Consider the following 13,384-nt stretch of genomic DNA (forward strand, 5'->3'; position numbering starts at 1 on the left):
AAACCCGAAAGAACATAGAACATAGACCAAAACCCGGAAATAATAAATCAAACACCCTACTACATAAAACACCACCCCGAACCACATAAAACAAATACCCTCTGCCACGTCCTGACCAAACTACAATAACAAATAACCTTTATACTGGTCAGGACGTGACACTCTGCCATGTGGACACATTGATGCACAGTGACTATTGGCTACTACATTACCTAAATGAGCGTTGGCCTCTAACTTTTTCATTTGTCAACTAAGTAAAAAAACATAAGGCTGACAAATAAAAACAGTTGAAAATATACCAATGAAAGAACTGTAATTTTCAATCACATTATTCTCTTTACCTAGCCTGTTTCTCTCCCTCTTCTATCTGTCTTGACTTGAGCAATTTCTTGTGAAGTGCAACATTGATTTGATACAATCAACTGGATCCAGCCCTCCTACACTGTTGCTAGTGAACTTACAACATTGTATCAACTATAGTCTATCCTGGGCCCTCAGATTTCCCTGCAGTGAGCTCAGGACAGACAATTGATTTTGCACAAGGGAAAGGTATTTTATGACATTTCCACTGGATATATGGAATCATCAGATGGCTTTGTGATTATCGAGGGGGAGATTGTTGGAAAGATTTTTTAAATAGGCCTACTGTGAGGAACTATTAGGCTATTATTTGCAATGGATGTTAAAAAAAAACGGACTTTCGTTGACTTACTGTGTAAGGTGAAGAAGAAAAAAATACTGAAGCTCAGCTTGTTAGTTGAGGATGTGGTCAGTTAAGACAAAGGGCAAACAATTCACACTATGAAACAATGAATGCGGGAGACAGCTGAGTGCATTCTGGGGATCTGAGCGCATGCATTATGGAGATGGACGCGCCAATAGGATATTTTTGCCACACACCCCTCTTTGTTTTTTTCTTGTCTCAACATATTAAATTCTACTCAAAACACATTATCTTCACACATGTTTTAGATGCTTTTCACTGACAGCCGCACCTCAATATTCAGCTAGGCCTTCTGCCACTAGCGCTGCCTATGAAAGACTTCCTCATATGCCATTTCTCTCCTGTTCTACTGGTTTTCATATAACTTTCTTTCGTTGTCCAGAATCCAAAGGCACAATCCTAGTCATATTAGCAACCCATCGTCATTTCTAACAGAGATTTTCTGTCATATACCGTTCGCATCAGGTGCGCTGATTAGAATGTTGTTTTCCAGCTAATTGCATTTTGGCAAATGTTTGAAAATGACATTTTATTGGCTGCTTCATTATAGGAGATGTGTGTTCTGTTAAGATTAATTACCATAATCTAAATGTGATTTCTGTCATTCTGAGCACTATGGCGTGACACCCTAATAGGTTACGCACCCAATGCATATGGGTCTGATCAATTTCTCAAATGGCCGGTAAATTTAAATCTTCCCGGTCACATTGCCTGACGCCACATTTTCCTAACGAAAATCCTGGTCTCAAATGGCATTCTATTCCTCATTTAGTGCACTACTTTTGACCAGGGCCCGGGTTCCCAAATGCATTTTAAGGTTAAGTTTATCGTTTGAACCATAGGATCCTATGCTTTTAAGATTAACTTAGCCTTAAGATGCTTTTGGGAAACCGGGCCCAGGTCTCTGGTCAAAAATAGTGGCCTATATAGGGAATAGGTTGCAATTTTGGATGCAAACTAGAGAAAAGACCATCTCTGTCTGTTGTTGGCTGTGTGTGGTGTGATGGCTGACATTGCATTTCAAAGTAAATGGGAAAACTCAAGGACGTTCAGATTTGCCACTTTCATCTCTCTGTCTGTATTTCTTTCTCTCTCTCTGTCTCTCTGTCTGTGTGTGTGAAAACAGATGATTGCCTCTAGAGCTTCTCTTAATGCAGCGACACACAACTCCCTTTGGTTTATGGCTCCCAGTTATTGACCCTTGGGGCTCTTTAGCCTAGCTAGCTGACCAGTGCTTTCAGAAAGTATTCATACCCGGCTTCCGGTGACGCAACTTAGGAAATGGCTGCCTAGTTTTTCGTACTGCACATCGGTTGGGTATTTCCCCCCCTAAATTCAAGTACTTACTCTGAGCATTGTAATAGCTACAACAACAGCCCGTAACAAGACAGCAGAATATATAATTGTTGATGAACCCGAGGTAGCTAATGCTAGCGCAAATAAGATAGCAGCAGCAAAAGAACCCTCATTTCGTGAGGTGATAAAGGAGGAATTGCGCGAGGCGCTCACAGGCTTACGAGAGGAACTTCGAGAAGATGTAAGAAAATAACTAAATGAGTTCAAGTAGGACATTAACTAGAAACTCGAAGAAAACAAAGAAGAACTTCACAGCATATCTACAAGAATGGGGGACGCAGAACAGCGCATTGGGGAAACGGACACATGGAACTCCGCAGTCACTGAAAAACCAACACGCACTAGTGTTCTTTGATCATGACTACGCGGGAGAGATACTGAAAAGAAGGAAAGAATACACCCTCATTAAGAAAGCACTTAAAGAGAAGGGTATACGCTTCCAAACACCATTCCCGGCAAAAATGCAGGTATTTCTGGAAAATGGCCCGGTTACATACGAGCATGCAGACGAGGCGGCTAAGGATCTGAAGTCGAGGGGCATCCCAGTGGAGTATACCGCCAGGAGAAAGGCGACATCACCGGCGGAAAGACTCGAGCAGGCTCTCCCATGGATCGTTGTCGACAAGCAGAGTCATGGAGAAAGAGGGAAACCACCTCGGCAAGAGGACGTTCACATCCGAGAGAGACTCAGGCATTTCCAACGGGAAGATGGAAGACACTGAATCGGATTTAACAGAATGAATAGTTACCGCGAGCTGTTAAGACGTTGGGTTGTTATGGTTGTCATTGCAATAGGTAAAATATCTCCCCTATTTTCCCCCAATGCCGAACAAGGGTGAGTAGCCAAAAGTGTGTTCTTTATAAACACACTAAGTAGCGTCACATTAACATATATATTAACTAAGGATTAATGACACATTGACACCGGGGTGACAGAAGGACATATCAAGGGAAGGATTCATGATATGCACGCATGACCGATCTAGTTTTCACTTGTAATTAACCGATGTGTATAAGCAACGAAATAGGCGCCCTTATTATTTTCGGTTCCAACAGGTCTTGTTTGTGACAACGTCACGCATTTTCGTATCTGAGCGAGGGGCCCCTCCTGCGGACAGGCTCATCCCATCAAACCCCAGAGGCAAGAGACAGTCCTCTGACATGGGAGTCCAAATACCAAAGTATTTTCCCACTTTGGTTTACTTTATTATCGTTCTTGATTTTTCATTCATTTTTAGGCTCAAGATAAGCAGGCAGATATGGTGCACAGGTTTTTTTTATTTATATCGATACATCATCGGGAATTTAAGGTCATAAGTCTCAATGTAAACGGACTGGGGAGTGCCATCAAGAGCAGTAAGCAAAGTAATAGCAAAGATGAAACGGGAGAGAGGTGACATACTATTCTGGCAGGAAACTCACTTATCCACACCTGAGCACGAGAAACAAAAAAAAAATGGGATATAGGAATACTTTTTTTTTTCTTCTTACAAAATGGGTAGAAGGGGAGTTGCAATCTTGATCCCAAATTCAGTTAATTTTGAGTTTATGTCAGAAATAAAAGACAAGGTGGGTAGATTTATATTTGTTAAATATAAACTGGATAACAAGGAAGTTACATTATTTAATGTATACGCACCCCCAGGGAGGGACATGGTCTTCTACAGGAAGGTGTCTAATTTAATTGCTACAGAATCCTCTGGCACTCCTATCTGTGGAGGGGATTTTAACACAATTTTAAACTCAAAATTGGACAGCACAAATCGAAATAGGAAAATTAGTCTAGTTGCTAAAAAGATCAATAGGATATTGCAGGATCTAGGACTGCTCGATGTATGGCGTGACACCCACAAGACCGATAAGGAATATACTTATTACTCAGCCCGCCACACTGAATACTCCAGGTTAGACAATTTTTTTTCATGTGCAGATAGACACAGGCTTAAGGATTGTAGGATCGGGCAGAGCGACTTATCAGATCATAATGGAGTTTACCTTACAGCAGTTTCTGTGCTTTAATCTTTTTCTTGAGAGATGTGGCTATGATCTTTCCTCTAATAACCGCCTTTAGCTGCATCCCACAATGTAGCAGGAGATACTTCCCCGTTATCGTTATTCTCCAGATAGATGTTCAATTCTGTCTTTATTGATTCCTTCAATGCTGGATCAGCATGCTTGTATTACGTCTCCATAAGAGTACACCTTGATAGCAAACCAAGAAATACTCTTATGGAGACGTAATACAAGCATGCTGATCCAGCATTGAAGGAATCAATAAAGACAGAATTGAACATCTATCTGGAGAATAATTATAACGGGGAAGTATCTCCTGCTACATTGTGGGATGCAGCTAAGGCGGTTATTAGAGGAAAGATCATAGCCACATCTCTCAAGAAAAAGATTAAAGCACAGAAACTGCTGAAATTACAGGAAACACTAAGAAACTTAGAATGATCTCATAGTCAATACAAAGACCTCTTCTATTACAAGAGATTCAAAAGGTAAAACAGTAAATTGACCAGATTTATAGAGAAGAAGTAGAGAAAAAGCTCAGGTTCCTGAAACAACGATATTATGAAGCAGGCTCAAAGGCAACCAAATTACTAGCATGGAGACTCAGGAAACAACAAGCACAGAATACCATTTTCAAAATAAAAGACCCCAAAACAAAGAAGATCACATGCAAATTAGATGAAATACAGAATGCATTTGAATCACATTACACAAATCTGTACAAGCAACCAGAGAAGGCAGATGCACAGACAATAGAGCATTTTTTTTTTTACTCACTTGATCTCCCCTCAATTGGGACAGAGCAAAATGATAGACTAACTTTAGAAATATTCACCAAAGAAATGAATAAAGCAATATCTCAACTAAAAGTAAACAAGTCTCCAGGCACTGATGGCTTCCCTTTAGAACGGTTCAAGACCTTCAGAGAACAACTAACACCTCTACTTAAGGCCTGTTTTAACTGGATTCTGCGGGAGGAGGGTCTCCCACCATCATGGAGGGTGGCCATCATATCTGTAATCCCAAAAGAGGCTAAAGATGAGAAGGAATGCAGTTCATATAGACCTATCGCAATTCTTAACACGGATTATAAACTATATATGCATCAATATTATCCAAAAGAATGGAGAACATAATCCCAGAATTGATTGACGGAGATCAAACTGGTTTCATACAAAATAGGCAGACGCAGGACAATATAAGGAGAACACTACATGTCATGGACCACATTACTCAGAATAAGACAAGTGCAATATTAATCAGTCTAGATGCAGAAAAAGCATTTGATTCAGTGGGCTGGGATTACCTATTCCAAGTTATGGAAAGATTTAGTTTCAACAAAGAAGTGATACAGTGCATCAAAACACTGTATTCATGTCCGACCGTTAGAATAAAGATAAATGGACATTTGTCACGAACGATAAAATTAGAGCGAGGAACAAGACAAGGCTGTAATCTTTCACCCACACTCTTCTCCTTGTACCCCGAACCATTAGCACAGGCAATAAGACAGGACCCAACCTTAGAGGGAATAACAATAAGGGGCAGTAAACATAAGATATGCATGTATGCTGATGACGTTCTGTTATTCCTTAAAGACCCAGGCTCAAGTGTACCTAGATTGATGGATGTTTTACAAACATTTGGAACATATTCAGGGTATGTGCTTAACGTACACAAGACTCAAGCCCTAGTATATAATTATAACGCACAGGAAGAGCTGAAGAGTATAACTTCCACTGGACTTCTTCATCCATTAAATATCTTGGAGTATATCTACCAAAAGATACAGCCAAACTTTATTGCATCAATTACGATCACATCAACAAGAATATAAATGATGACCTAGACAGGTGAAATTCACTTCCGTTAGATCTTCCCTTAGATCTTAGTAGTAGAATTGAAACAATCAAAATGAACTTCCTGCCGAGGTTACTGTATTTGTTCCAATCACTGCCCATAGAAATCCCGCCTAAACAGTTTAGTGGGATAAACGGATATCAAGGTTTATCTGGAACAGTAGGAGACCAAGAATTAGATTTACAACATTACAATTACCAAAAAACTGTGGGGGTATGGCCTTACCAAACCTAAAAGATTATTATGTGTCAGCCCAATGAGACCTCTGGTGTGTTGGTGCAATTCACAATATGAATCCAAATGGAAAGACATTGAGACTACTGTGACAGAGACGCCCATACAGTCAGTTTTGGGAAATAAGAACATGGTAATAGAAATATACAGTAGACAAAATCAGTGGATTCATTTCTCTCTGAAGACATGGTTTAGGGTAGTTAAGCAAAATAATTTACACAGAGAGATCAAACTGCTGAATTGGCCTGCATACGACCCCAGCTTCATCCCTGCAACTCAGGACAGCAGATTTAAACAATGGACGCAGAAAGGCATCACATCATTCAGTACAATTATAAGGAATGGGAACCTAGGTAACTTCCAGGACCTAAGTAAAAAACATGGCTTGGATAAACAAGAGTTTTACAGATACCTACAAGTTCGACACTATTTCTTAAGGGAGATAAAAGTGACTGACCCTCGAGCACCTCCAAAATTAATCCAAGTATTCACTAACGCATACAACTTGGGGAGTAACAAAAAAACGATCTCAAATCTCTACTTGGGTATTCATTCCTCAAAGAAACATTCTACAAACTATATTAAAAAGAAATGGGAGGAGGAACTTGACATTGAAATAACTGATGAAACATGGTTGAACATATTAGAGGCTCAACAAAGCTCCACCAACTCAAAGTCAATTTAGAGAATTCTGTTGGAAGAATGTTGTACATTTCTTCATAACACCTAAACTGAAATCAAAACAAACTGGCTCCCTACATCCTTGTTGGAGAGAATGCGGCCTATCGAGGGTGGATCACTCTCATATCTTTTGGACTTGCCCCGCAATCGAAACCTACTGGGGAGAAATAAGATCTAACATTGGAAAAATAATGGGATTTGACATAGAACATACATTAATTTGCACTATAACTGCCAGATCTTTTTTGTTTTATTTTACTCTATTTGTACTTTCTTTGTGTTCCTACAATAAAAACAAAGTAAAAAGAAAGTATTCATACCCCTTGACTTATTCCACATTTTGTAGTGGTAGAGCCTGAATTCAAAATGTATTAAATTGATACACACAATACCCCATAATGACAAAGTGAAAACATGTTTTTAGAATTTTTTGGCAAATATATAAACAATGAAATGCAGAAATATCTAATTTACGTAAGTATTCACACCCATGAGTCAATACAAATTAGAATCAACTTTCTGGGTAAGTCTCTAAGAACTTTGCTCACCTGGATATTATTCTTAAAAAATATACACTACCATTCAAAAGTTTGGGGTCACTTAGAAATGTCCTTGTTTTTGAAAGAAAAGCATTTTTTTTCTCCATTTTAAAATAGGCGCACGGGGGCTTATTATCAGCAACCATCACTCCTGGGTTCCAATGGCACGTTGTGTTAGCTAATCCAAGTTTATCATTTTAAAAGGCTAACACAACATGCCATTGGAACACAGGAGTGATGATTGTTGATAATGGGCCTTTGTAGATATTCCATAGAAAATCTGCCGTTTCCAGCTACAATAGTCATTTACAACATTAACAATGTCTACACTGTATTTCTGATCAATTTGATATTTTAATGGACAAAATGTTTTGCTTTTCTTTCAAAAACCAGGACATTTCTAAGTGACCCCAAACTTTTGAATGGTAGTGTGTGTGTGTGTGTTTAGCTATGTCAAGTTGGTTGTTGATCATTGCTAGACAGCCTAAAGTCTTGCCATATATTTTCAAGTAGATTTAAGTCAAAACTGTAACTGGGTCACTCAGGAACATTCAATGTTGTCTTGGTAAGCAACTCCAGTGTATATTTGGCCTTGTGTTTTAGCTTATTGACCTGCTGAATTGTGAATCAGTGTCTGTTGGAAGTAGACTGAACAAGGTTTTCCTAGAGATTCAACCACAAAGACCAGGGAGGATTTATGTTTGAAATTCACTGCTCTACTGAAAGACCTAACAATTATCTGTATGTGTGGGGTACAGAGATTAGATATTCATAAAAAATAATTTTAAACACCATTGCACACAGTGAGTATTATGTGGCTTTTTTATTATGTGACTCTTTTTTATTCCTGAACTTATTTAGGCTTGCCATAACAAAGGGGTTGAATACTTATTGACTCAAGACTTTTTAGCTTTTCATTTTTTATACATTTGTAAACTGTTCAAAAAACACAATTCGACTTTGACATTGTGGGGTATTGTGTGTAGACCAATGACGCAAAATCAAAATTTTATCCAGTTTGAAATTCAAATTGTAACACAACAATGTGGAAAAAGTCCAGGGGTGTATAGGGCTGTTGCGGTGACCACACAGGCAGTCACCAGTCATGACTGCAGTCAAATTCCCTGTGACCCTTGGTCAGGTTAATTCCATCCAAAACTGCGCAAATGAATGGCGCTGATGGGTAGCCTACCAAATGTACTAACTGCCCTTGCTAATGGCCTGGTACTGACTGCTCTACTGTCCCTCTAATTACTCTCTGAACACTTCATGATTGAATTTGAATAATCTGAATAATGAAGAAAAATGGTGACGGGAGTTAAAGCTCCCGTTCTGAAATGGACACTGGAAAGCCACGGACCCAATATGCATTAATATTTTTTTTTTTAAATCCGCTCCGAAAGGGCATAAAGGACAGTTGGTCCGATCCGAGTGAGGGAAGCAGCAGAATTGTTTTGGGGGGGAAGCAGCAACAATTATTTTTCTACTTTATTCAACTGGAGCCAATACCGAGAGGGAGAGAGAGGCACAGAGCAAGCAGCTGTAGGCTATTAGGGAGTGGAGACCATGTGGCGTGTGAATGTGTGAGTAAGACAGGAGCATAGGTGGTGCGTCCATGAGGCTTGGGGAAGCTAAGCTTCCAAAATTCTATAGCCTAATTAACCTACTCCTGTAAACAGAAATAAATAAAATCATTCAAAGTAGATCAGAAATCATGATTTGTCCACAGAGGATCATTTGCTTTTTTAAAAGAAGAAAGCTGTGGATTGTCTCTTTCTGTGGGATGGATCAGAGCGCATTCCTTTTTTTGCTACTTTTTTCTCAAATCATCAATATAGTGTTGCATCATGCAAACCTTATGTTTTGGTTTTCGAAGACATTCCCATGTTTATTGGCCTATCACAACTAAATAAATAATGGATATTATTGTGATGGTGTAGGCTATATTAAATAGATTTATTTGACTTTTTAAAATGTAGATGTCCAAAGGCATGCATCAGCAGCTTGTATGCGTGAAAGCCCCGAGATGGTAAACATGTTTATGTTAATTAACGGTCAATTACCGTGAGACCGACAGTTATTTGCTGACAAAATTTCATGACCGCCACAGCCCTAGGTTTGAATACTTTCTGAAGGCACTGTATATAACAACATGACTGACTCGAATACACCGGCATGCAGTTTGGCTGCTGGTTTCAACCTAGAGGCAATCCGTTTTCTGATTTGGCTCAGCTGCCAGTTAAGATTCACTAATAGTAACCCTCACACTTTGCATCAAATCAAATCAAATTTTATTGGTCACATAGTATACACATGGTTAGAAGATGTTAATGCGTGTGTAACGAAATGCTTGTGCTTCTAGTTCCGACAATGCCGTAATATCTAACAAGTAATCTAACAAATTCACAACAACAACCTGTTAGTAACATGAAGGAAGCAGCTGGCCAGTGAAAGATCCGGGGTGAAGTGTCCCCTTGCTACATATCTAGGATCAGCTTCCCCTGCCCGAATCCTAACCTTGACCATTAGTGGGGGGAATCCTAAACTGACCCAAGACCAGTGCCTATGGGCAACGTCACCCTAGTCCCTGTGTATGGGTACTGCCTGGCCAGTGAACAGACGCTCACTCGGTCCTACAGACTCCTTGATTTGTCTGGAAAACGGCAGACTTTACAAAATGACGGATGAGACAGAGTTGCTCTAACTATGAAATACTGTAACACTGTAACCTCGCTGTCTGTCTTTGAGAAATGGGGGCAAGTCTGGGGGGAAGCTCTCACAGCATGACACGTGGACCTCAGGGGAAGCTTTGTACTGTTGTGCCATCTGTTGACAAGCTCAGAGGGCAGAGATGGATGGATGCCTCTGTAATATTTATCTTTGTCATTTAATAATGAGGAGTGTGTCACACGGGTCGTATTGAGTGGACCAAAATGCAGCGGGTAAAGTGCTCATCTTCTTTTTTTATTAAAGAAAACACTTAATCAAAATAAACAAACAACAAAAACAGTCCAGTAAGGTGCACAGACTATACTAGAAACAACCACCCACAAACACAAGTGAAAACAAACACAACTAAATATGGCCTCCAATTAGAGACAACAACCAGCTGCCTCTAATTGGAGGTCATTGCAAAACTCACATAGAAATAGAAAAGCTAGATTTAAACATAGAAATAGGAAAACTAGAACCTAAACCCAAAATACCCAAACACACAAAACAAACACCCCCCGCCACACCCTGACCAACTATAATGACAAATAACCCCTTTTACTGGTCAGGACGTGACAGAGTGTGTTTGCCTGATCTGTCTCTCAATTCAATTCAATTCAATTCAAAGGGCTTTATTGGCATGGGAAACATCATTTTGCATTGCCAAAGCAGGTGAAATAGATAATAAGCAAAAGTTAACAATATAAAATGAACAGTAAACATTACACTCACAAAGTTCCAAAGGAATAGAGGCATTCCATATGTCACATTATGGCAATAAACCGTGTTTTAACAATTTGTGAATTGTTAAGTACTATTGTTTTCAAATTATTTGTGGATCTGTGTAATCTGAGGGAAATATGTGTCTCTAATATGGTATATATATTTGGCAGGAGGTTGGGAAGTGCAGCTCAGTTTCCACCTCATTTTGTGGGCAGTGTGCACATAGCCTGTCTTCTCTTGAGAGCCAGGTCTGCCTACGGCGGCCTTTCTCAATAGCAAGGCTATGCTCACTGAGTCTGTACATAATCAAATTTTTCTTTAATTTTGGGTCAGTCACAGTGGTTAGGTATTCTGTCCCTGTGTATTCTCTGTTTAGGGCCAAATAGCATTCTATTTTGCTCTGTTTTTTGGTTAATTCTTTCCAATGTGTCAAGTAATTATCGTTTTGTTCTCTCATGATTCAGTTGGGTCTAATTGTGTTGCTGTCCTGGGGCTCTGTGGGGTGTGTTTGTGAACAGAGCCCCAGGACCAGCTTGCTTAGGGGACTCTTCTTCAGGTTCATCTCTCTGTAGGTGATGGCTTCGATATGTAAGGTTTGGGAATCGCTTCCCTTTGTGGTTGAATAATTTAACATGTCTTTTCTGGATTTTGATAATTAGCGGGTATCTGCCTAATTCTGCTTTGCGTGCATTTTTTTATTTTACGTTGTACACAGGACATTTTTGCATAATACTGCATGCAGAGTCTCACGTTGGTGTTTGTCCCATTTATTTTGTAAATTCTTGGTTGGTGAGCGGACCCCAGTCCTCACAGCCATAAAGGGCAATGGGTTCTGTAACTGATTCAATTTTTTTTAGCCAGAACCTAATTGGTATGTTGAATTTTATGTTCCTTTTGATGGCATAGAATTCCCTTCTTGCCTTGTCTCTCAGATCGTTTACAGCTCTGTGGAAGTTACCTGTGGCGCTGATGTTTAGGTCGAGGTATGTATCGTTTTTTGTGTGCTCTAGGACAACAGTGTCTAAATGGAATTTGTTTTTAAAACACCATTATTTTTTTCTTACTGGAAATTACTGTCAGGGCCCAGGTCTGACAGAATCTGTGCAGAAGATCTAGGTGCTGCTGTAGGCATTCCTTGGCTGGGGACAGAAGCACCAGGTCATCAGCAAACGGTAGACATTTGACTTCAGGTTGTAGTAGGGTGAGGCCGGGTGCTGCAGACTGTTCTAGTGCCATTGCCAATTTGTTGATATACATGTTGAAGAGAATTGGGCTAAAGCTGCATCCCTGTCTCACCCCAAGGCCTTGTAGAAAGTAATGTTTTTTTTGCCAATTTTAACTGCACACTTGTTGTTTTTGTGTACATAGATTTTATAGTGTTATGTTTTTCCCCCAACACTGCTCTCCATCAATTTGTATAGCACACACTCATATGCCAAATTGAGTCAAAAGCTTTTTTGAAATCAACAAAACATGAGAAGACTTTGTCTTTCTGTGTCTTTGGTTTATGGCTCCCAGTTACTGACATTTACATTACATTTACATTTACGTCATTTAGCAGATGCTCTTATCCAGAGCGACTTACAAATTGGTGCATTCACCTTATGATATGCAATGGAACAACCACATAGTACATCTATATCTTTTTTTGGGGGGGGGGGGGTTAGAAGGATTACTTTATCCTATCCCAGGTATTCCTTAAAGAGGTGGGGTTTCAGGTGTCTACGGAAGGTGGTGATTGACTCTGCTGTCCTGGCGTCGTGAGGGAGCTTGTTCCACCATTGGGGTGCCAGAGCAGCGAACAGTTTTGACTGGGCTGAGCGGGAACTGTGCTTCCGCAGAGGTAGGGAGGCGAGCAGGCCAGAGGTGGATGAACGCAGTGCCCTTCGTTTGGTGTAGGGACTGATCAGAGCCTGAAGGTACGGAGGTGCCGTTCCCCTCACAGCTCCGTAGGCAAGCACCATGGTCTTGTAGCAGATGCGAGCTTCAACTGGAAGCCAGTGGAGTGTGCTGACCCTTGGTGCACTCTGTCTGTGTGTCTATCGATGTGGCGATTCTTCTGAATCTGCTCACAGAGCATCTGCCGGCCATTCCAGGTTAGAACGAAGCCATAACAACGGCTTCGGTTAGATTTTGTATCTCTTGTTGCCATGGTGATTTGGCACACGGGAACACCCCCCCCCCCCGCATCTGTTACATCCCTTCCTCTTTATTCAATTACAGCAACATCTGTGGAAGTTGGCTAACCCCTTACACACACACACTCGTGCCTGCTTGGTGGGACCGACTGCAGCATGTAGATGGGTGGTGGGAGGTAAGTGGCATTTATCATGGATTTATCATCATCCACAGTTGCTACTCAAGTAGAGCGGACAGTCTTTGGGATGAGTCTCAAATGGCATTCTGTTCCCTATGTAGTGCACTACGTTTGACCGGGGCCCATAGCTCTGTGGTCAAAAGTAGTGCACCAAGTAGGGAATTGGGTGCCATTTGGGATACAGATGGTGCTTGGGCCAACACTGCAGCTGGACTGGAGAGCACC

At 40.5% G+C, this 13,384-nt stretch overlaps 2 protein-coding genes across 2 annotated transcripts in view; both read left to right on the forward strand.

The window, feature by feature from the left end:
- rp9 (RP9 pre-mRNA splicing factor) overlaps nucleotides 1-13,384 on the forward strand; it is a 104,851-nt gene that overhangs the window by 35,497 nt on the left and 55,970 nt on the right. The window contains exon 7 of the mRNA XM_045693642.1: nucleotides 13,066-13,156. The gene's annotated coding sequence lies outside the window, so the exon portion shown is untranslated. The remainder of the gene's footprint in view (nucleotides 1-13,065; nucleotides 13,157-13,384) is intronic.
- The window catches only part of LOC106570440 (engulfment and cell motility protein 1), a 199,535-nt gene that overhangs the window by 21,505 nt on the left and 164,646 nt on the right, over nucleotides 1-13,384 (forward strand). The gene's annotated exons all lie outside the window — the stretch shown is intronic.

The sequence above is a fragment of the Salmo salar genome, chromosome ssa14, assembly GCF_905237065.1.
Source record: "Salmo salar chromosome ssa14, Ssal_v3.1, whole genome shotgun sequence".
NCBI classification, from domain to species: Eukaryota; Metazoa; Chordata; class Actinopteri; order Salmoniformes; family Salmonidae; genus Salmo; species Salmo salar.